Genomic DNA, 8,257 nt, shown 5'->3' on the forward strand with positions numbered 1-8,257 from the left:
AAAAAGGTTGTTATAAGTGATTTCAGTTTTTTGCAAAGATTACTTTCTTGATAATGTTATACAATAAGCCCCTAAAAGCTGCTTTATAGGCCAGCTCCACAAGACAAACAGTGAACAAATTGGTCTGGGCAAGGAAAGCTTTCCTAAGATAATTAAAACAACTTGTGCCGGCACTGTGAGAAAGAAGACAGCTTTCAAAATGTTTATCTTCAAGCTAAAATACAAGTCCCAAGCCTGAGTTTGAAAAGCAATTGAAAGATCATTGGCGCTGGCAAGGAGCTGATGCGCAGTGGGAGGTAGGTGGGCCAGGCTGTGAGCATCACGCAGGTGGGACTGGGGCCAGCGGGTCAGCTGAGAGGGTCCTGGGAGGAGGTGGGCAGGGACTTCTTTTCTTTGGCATGTTCCTCTGGTCTCAGAGGTGCATCCTCTGCCAGCTATCTCACAGTCCCTCCTCACATGAAGCTTCCTGTTAACCCGCCACAGCACCTTTAGTCTCTCAGTTTGTTTCTCTCTTTTGGTTCCTCCATCCTGTGGATGATCATGCTGCACAGCTCCTCTGCTTCTCCTGTGTCTTCTGTGGACAACTCCACTGTTGACATATCTGAAATACTCCTTTTTTTTGCCAACGTATCCTTCTCCTGTTGCTTCTCTTCATGTTGGCTTCATGTAAGTTATTTAGGCAATGATTTATATGCAAATCCAGGGTGAGAACAGAGGCCAACATATTGAAAAGGCTTTGGTCGTAACCTCACTTTCAATCCCTAACTTTAAGATAGTGTTGCCTCCTGGTTCCAGATTTCCCGGTGTTGCAGCTGCCGCAACTCAGTGGTTTTGTTTATTCTTTAACATTTCCTTCACAAGAAGAAAGAAAAGTTCAGCCATTACTGCATGAGTGGGAAGTGAAGAAATAAACCCCTCTCCTCATTAAAACAATATACTCAGACCTTTTCCCTGCCTTCCCCCACCATCCAAGTAGGACTTCAAGCAGAGCGCAATAACAGGCAGGGATTATTTGCTGTGGAAGTATGTTCCTGGAGTGCAACACAAGGCTAGATCCCAAAAGAAATTTTTGTTGTTGATTGGATAGTTACAAGGATTTGGAAATCACCTAAGGAGCGTGGGAAGGAGGGTGTTACTGTCTCGGTCACTCATGAAAACTGCACCTGGTGCATTTCTATGCAGCAAACCACCACATGCAGGACTGCATCTCCAGAAGTAAACAGTCTGAGGAAGCCAAGGATCTGGAGAGAAGGACAAACCTCATGCCCAGGGTGAGCTCTTGCAATCACAAAATTGAACAGTAGTGGTGTCCCCTATAAGCCTCAGCCTGGCACATTTGGCTGTCTCTTCATTGCACATGATAGCTTCACCAAAGTTGTGGGCTGTCTCCTGCTCACTGTGTAAGTTCTGTCTGTGTCACCTGAATGGGCTGTTGGGCTACAAAAAATGCGGTGTGCTCCGAAAATGCAAACAAGTTGGACATCTAACTAGAGAACATGGCAAAGTGGACTTAAGGTTTGAAGATCCATTTCTCTGAGAACTAGGGAATAATAGAGCCCAATAAACAACATAAGGGTACAGTAATTACTGGCCATCTCTGCAGAGAAACCTGCAGAGAGAGCGACATCTTTAGACAGAGATTATCTCTTATTTGTGTCTCTTGCTTTCTTTTGGCTAAGAGTGGCATTTCTACTTAGTAGATACCTGATTTGTCCTCAGTGCATTTTGTGCTACTAAATGGCATTATTGCAACCGGAGACAGCACAGAGTAGTTTACCCGAATTGTAAGGGTAAACAAGAGGGCAACATATCCATGGTTGTTACTGCTGACAATTTAATGTTCCATTAAAACCAGATTTAAGCCCCGAACACACTGGACCCATGAGTAACCTGTACAGTTCTGAAGTTAAGAGGCTCCCTTGTTTGTTGCATAGTTAACAGCTAAGGCTTAGGCAGAGTTGTTACATCTACAGCTTCTCTGCAGCCCTTGCGGACAGAGCAAAACACAAATATGAAGTATGTTAGAGGTCTGGAGTAATGTGGGAAAGGGCCAAAATGGATGGTGGCAAATAGTGGGAGAAAGGTCATGAGAAAAAAAATGAGGGAAGTAAATTTTATTAGCAGAAAAACAGGGCATGACCCTATCATTTGGCAAAGTTACAGAAATGTTAACCTTTGGAAATGCTATTAGTTCACTGCTGTTGGAAAGTTGGCTAGAAAGGCAACACTCAGGACTGACTCAGTTCTAGGGTTTCTGCTGTGCTAAGCACAGTAACACATGAACACACCTCCCTCCCCTCTTGGAGGCATGCTTGTAAGGAACAGCCACTAAATTGTGTGTTATTCCCAATATTTTGCTACCCTAGGCAACCAACCATCAACTCCAGTCAGCATGACACAGCCTGCAAGAACTAGATAGTCTAGAATCAATTTGCTACTCCAGTTGAGTTTGATTTTATGATCTTAACACTTGTCATTTTGGGAAGGAACAAAACATTCACTGTTCCCAGGGTATGTAATGCTACTGGGAAGCCATAAATTTTAATTCAGTGCTTTATTTCCCTCATGAAGAGATGTTGTTCATATGTGCTGTCACAGTTGGGGGTTCCTCTTTTTTCCTTGTCCCTTCATTAAGTTGGAACACACTCAGAAACACGACAGCTTTTGTTTCTGTCAATGATGGATATTGTAGTGAGTGTTTTGGTCTGGTTTCCTTGGACTAGGAATTATTTCGCATGAAATTTTCTGCTGGATGAGCTGGCACTCCTGGCTCCCTCTCCAAGCTCTGCCAATCACTATTTTTTTCCTTTCAGCATTTGCCTTGAATTTGAAGTTGCAGGATATAGAGATTGATGGTTTTATTCTTTAGAGGAAAGGAATCAATTCAGAGTGCATGCTGGTGCCCAAAAGAGTCTTAGGGAAGAGAAATGCTCTGTCAGTTTATCCAAGTGTATTTCAGGGCTTGAAAGTGGAAACAGAAAACTTACTAAAAATATTTGTATTTTTTCTTTAAATTAATATTTTAATTGGAAAACCCATACTCTATAGAGTTTCCTGTAGGATATATTTCTTCATATTTGGAAAAAAATACCCAGATGTCTAAAAGCTCAGAAAAATACTTGGTTTTCATTCTTTCCTCTTGTATTTTCCACTTGAAAAAATTTTACCAGGATAAAAAATGAAGGTACATAGAGAAGAAGACCCAGTTAATAGAAGGTTGCCTACTGCAGTCTGAAAAAAGATAGGTGTTATACAAAGGGAAAGAAATTTTAATTACAGCAATCAAAGTTCAAAGGAGAATCTTTTAAGAGTTTTCTACTATTTTATTTTATGGGATAAAAGTATATCCTGTCTGTGAGGTCAGAAACCCTATTTAGCGCCTGTTTGAGAAGGAGACTCAGACTTCAGTCAGGAGATTGGCTGAAGCTTTAATATTTTTTAATACTCAGTGGTCTTAGCATTTTGAGGACTGAAAAGGAGGAGACAGATACTGCAACTTATATATTTTTTCCAAGCTAGGTCCCCACAGATTAATTTATGTCCTGCAAAATATGCAAATTAATTTTACAAATGGATCTGGATGAGAATCAATTTTTAGTGGTCATCAATTTAATGACCTTGCAGATAGAAGAGGTAACCTCTCTTACTGCTTAATAGACTTTGAAATCCAGCTGACATGTGGAGTTCACTGTTTTCAATGGTGAAAGGGAAGTTATTATTTTTGGTTGGATTTTCTGTTCTGATCCCTGAAGACCACATGAAACCTGGCTACTGTCCTGGGACTTGTAGTTCAAGTTATTGTCTTTGTAGTCCCTGGAGTTAACCTAATAGCCTGGGATCTTACTGTAGAAAACATTTGGAGAAAAATGAATTTATGTTGTATTTCCTGCATATTTTTGATAGCTGCTTGGCCAGACTAACAACATCCCTCCTTGTACTGTGGGACAGTAATCTTTCAGCTTTTGATGGTCTTTTACAGAAGGAAATCTGGATAAAAAATGCAGTGTTTCAAAATGAAGGCCAAAGTTTACTCAGAATAGGATCAAAGTGGAATTTAAAACACACATACAGCATAGATGTAGCCTTTTCCTCTTCTGTGGTCTTTACTACACTTCTACAGGAAAGTTGTCAAAAACTAAACTGTTCCACACCAAATGGGAGGATACTGAGTACGAACTAGTGGGGGGAACCAGGTGTTCCAATCCACTTAGGTGGGGAGAGACGAAGTTTGCCTCGATCCACAAACGTGGAAAGGTATTAGGTTCTAATCCACCCAAAAGCGAGATTAATGCACAGATGAGGCCAGATGTTGGATTCCAAAATGATAATTCAACTTTATTTCCTAAAACAAAAAGAGAGGAGGGAAAGTAGGAAAACGGAAAAGTAGGAAAAGCCAAGAGAAATTACTAGAAGCACGGAAAAGTGGTTACCACCACCATGGGCTCAGCACTGGCTTGTAGATTCAGTCCTCCTGAGTGGAGGAGATCTCCACTGGGCTCTGATCTCTGGTCTTTTGTCTTCTATCCCCAATCTCCTCTCTGTCTTCTGCTGTCTCTCATCCTTGTCGATCTTCTTCTATGGTCTTCTCTTGTGGTCTCTTGTCCTGTGCTCTCTCTCTGTGATCTGTTGGGCACTTATATGCCCTTGAAGCAACTGCAGGTCTCACAAGAAGTTAATTTCGATAGAAACACACCACAGTAGGGTCTGGGTGCTCATTGGCTGATCCAATGGTATCCAAGAAAAATTTGCCTGGTATACCTTACTTGGTAGAGTATATTTAGCTGAAGTCCTTACCATGTAATAGTTTATTAATTAAAGAGACTGTTTTTTAATTAAAGCAACTTGCCTTTTACAGTTTTTCAATTAAATCTTTTTGTTTCATGTCTCAGGCAATGGCAAAGCATATATTTTTTTTACCCTGTTCTTCACACCAGGTTGGATGGGGCTTTGAGCAGCCTGGTCTAGTGGAAGGTGTACTTTCCTGTGGAAGGGAGCTTGGAACTAGATAATCTTTAAGGACCCTTCCAACACAAATCATTTTATGTTTCTATGATTTTAAAGCTGTGTCAAGCCCCTTCCGCTCCTCAGGCAATCAAAGAAAATTATTTGCTCCAAGGGAAGCAGAGATTTAAATGTATGTTCCTTAGAAAGCCTCTTACCCTGTGTGCCACGTTTGCCCATGTGCAAACACTTGCACAGCCAGATCTTTTAACATAGGTGAGCTCCTGCTTTACACCAACAAGTTGTACAACAAAAAGAGGTTGATTGCATATGATGTGAGAAACAAGCCTTCAGGCAGGGAATTGCTATTTTGGGATATTTCTGGCTTTAGTGGATAATCCAAAAAAGGAGTAAAACTAGTCTTCTACACATCTACTAACCTAAAAAAGGAAAGTTTTTTACCAAAGCAGCTTCACCATCAGCACAGGAAGGACTGGCTTCCACAGCTTTTGACAGAGGGTGTTGTCACATTGCTCCAGGAGCACATTCTACTGAGGTTGTTTTCTCAGGCTCCAGTGCCTGTGTCAGCTGGCTGCTGCCGGACACGTGCAATATCCTGGAAGCCTCCTCTCTCCCAGCATCAGGTTTGGGGAAACTTCAGGGGACACAGAAATCTGTAGTTTTGGGGTTGCCATTTTAGAAGTTGTGCCACTGTGTGCTACCTATAGGCATAAAAGTAAGTTCTTAAAGATACTAACAGAAACAACACCTATTTTTTATAAAAATAATTTATTGTAATGAATGCAAGTAATTAACTCCTCAAAATACAGTAGCTCAGTGAAAGTCTTAAAAGACTAATGTAAACTACAATTAATTCTCTTTTAAGACTTTCCTTGGACTACTATGCACTAACGTTTTATTTTCATCTGCTTCTCTTTGAAAAAACCAAAACCAACTGGTTACAGTTCTCAGCCAATTTCATACATTTTTGTGCCTTCATTTGGAACCCGCTTCATATATTTGCCAACTAATTTAAAAGAATTATTGCATTGCAAAAATATTCAGAAAACCTGGATGCAATTGATTCCTGTAAGACATTTTGTTCTACAGGAAAAAAAATTATCCATTGTTAACCCTTTAATCCCTGTTGGTCTGTATCACAATTACTTCCACATGCATCTTTAAAAAAAAATTAAAACCCACTGCATTAAGCAACTGTCCATCTGAAAAGTCTATTTTTAATTGGAGATTTACAATTTGTTATTCTGTGCATGTACTCTGGATTTTTGGAACCCCAAGGAACAGTAACAGACTTTGATGTGTGTGATCCCTCTTTCTCACCCAACCCAGCTCATTCTGAGCAACTGGCTTTGCCCATGGGCAAAGCTGTCTTGGATGACACCTGGTACAACCCAGGTAAGATTTTTCAGAAGTATATGTGTGGTATTTATAAACAATTACAACTGTAGACACAGGATTCATCATTAGAGCCACAGTTAAAACAACTGGAGTGTCTCAAGTGGGGAAGAGGAGGGGGCTTATTCCTGAAGTGGCACTGTAAGTGATAAAGTTCTAAATAACTGAGGTTTTGCCTGTCCAAGTTTGCTTTCATTTCATCCTTTTGTTAAAGGACAAAAAGAAAGAAAAAAAACATGAACCAAAAAGCCTTTAGTATTGCTCAATGTGAAAAAAACACAAACAAACCCAGAAATTAAGAGAAGTGATGTGTGAGAGTGAGCCCTGATGGGCACATGGGTTTCCAGATGCTTGAGCTCTCCCATTCATCACAACCATTTTATTCTTTAAAAAGCAGCCCCTCCCCCCCCAAAAAAAGAAAAAAAAACCAAACCAAACCAAACCAACCCCCCCCCCCAAACAAACAAACAAACAAAAACCCAAAAAACAAACCAATAAACATTTTCTGGGCTAAGAAACAGGATGCTGAGAAAAGGATGAGCTGAAAGAGGTTTCTCATCCTGGCTATTTATTTGATCTTGAGATGAAATGAAATATTGAATTGCATCATCCTTTCTAGAAATTACAGCAAATTCTAACATATTTGGATCAAGAAATTTGAGTCACTCTCTTCCTTTAGACTGCTTTTTCATTCTCTGCTTTACTCTTGCTGTGTCCTGGATGTCTTTTTGGTTCTATTTCTTAAGAATTGGGCTTAGCTGTGCAAAGCTGTCAGAACAGCAGCACTGCCGTAAGCCCATGATGAAAAGACAGCTAAAATGTGTCAAGCAAGCTGATGATGGTAGATGTTAGGCACATCTTGAAGTGTCTAAAAAAATTTAAAAATAATAAAATCATTCTGTGCAGGTATTTTTCCTACTATAGAATAAACTGTATTTCTTTAAGAAGAGACCCAATGCAATAAATGAAAGCTGTATTTTGTCTTTTGTCACTCCACCTACTTTGCAAACTACCTTGAACTCATTAATTTTATTTTGTCCAGCATTAAGATGGCTCTGACTTTCAAAGCCGCCACAAAATGGTTTCAGCCTATATCCTCTATCCTTTCTGATTTCTCATTATTCACTACAAGTTTACTTGCTCTTGCAGGGATTTGATGAGACTAGTGTTCGCAAAGAACTTTAGTATAGCTGAGTTGAATTTGCAAGAGGTAAACTGTGGGTGCTGTTTATGTTGCTGACCTCTGGGAAGAGCATTTAGAAACATGGGATTTTAGGTGGAAGAGTTCTGCATGTTATATCCTTGGAAAATAGAACAATGCTATTGCTGTTCCACTTTTCTCAGTCTTAGAGTGCTTTCAGAAACATGCCTTTTGTAGTTTACGCCTGCAAGCTCTGTTCCTACCACCTACTTCACACGGACATGTGAATGGATCAGGTTTGACATATCTGGCTCTTCCAGATTTAGAGCACTGAAAGAAAACCATCATGCTGCATTTGACAACTCTTGGGCTGTGTATTCCATGATCCCCTGAGGCTTCAACCTCCATTGAGCAGTCTGTCACCCTGTCAATTATTTTCCCAGATTTGTTTCAACAACCCCAACTGTCTTTCTGCCAGGTAACTTCTTCCATTACTTAGAGGCTGCTAAATAGAGCGTCCTGAACATCTTTAACAAACACACAATCTGGACCCAGTCACACCTCACCTCATCCCACAGAGTAATCACCACCCTTCTCCGCAACCTCATTTTCTGGATTTGCAATGGTAAAGAATGTGTATCTTGGAGACCCTCAGCTTGGTAGGTCCATCAGTCACTGTGCTGTCAACATGGCAGGCAACTACCATGCAAGTCATAGTTCAGACCAGGAAAAGACCCTGCCCCAGGTGAGTCTGATACA

Source organism: Pseudopipra pipra, chromosome 1 (genome assembly GCF_036250125.1).
Source record: "Pseudopipra pipra isolate bDixPip1 chromosome 1, bDixPip1.hap1, whole genome shotgun sequence".
Lineage (NCBI taxonomy): Eukaryota > Metazoa > Chordata > Aves > Passeriformes > Pipridae > Pseudopipra > Pseudopipra pipra.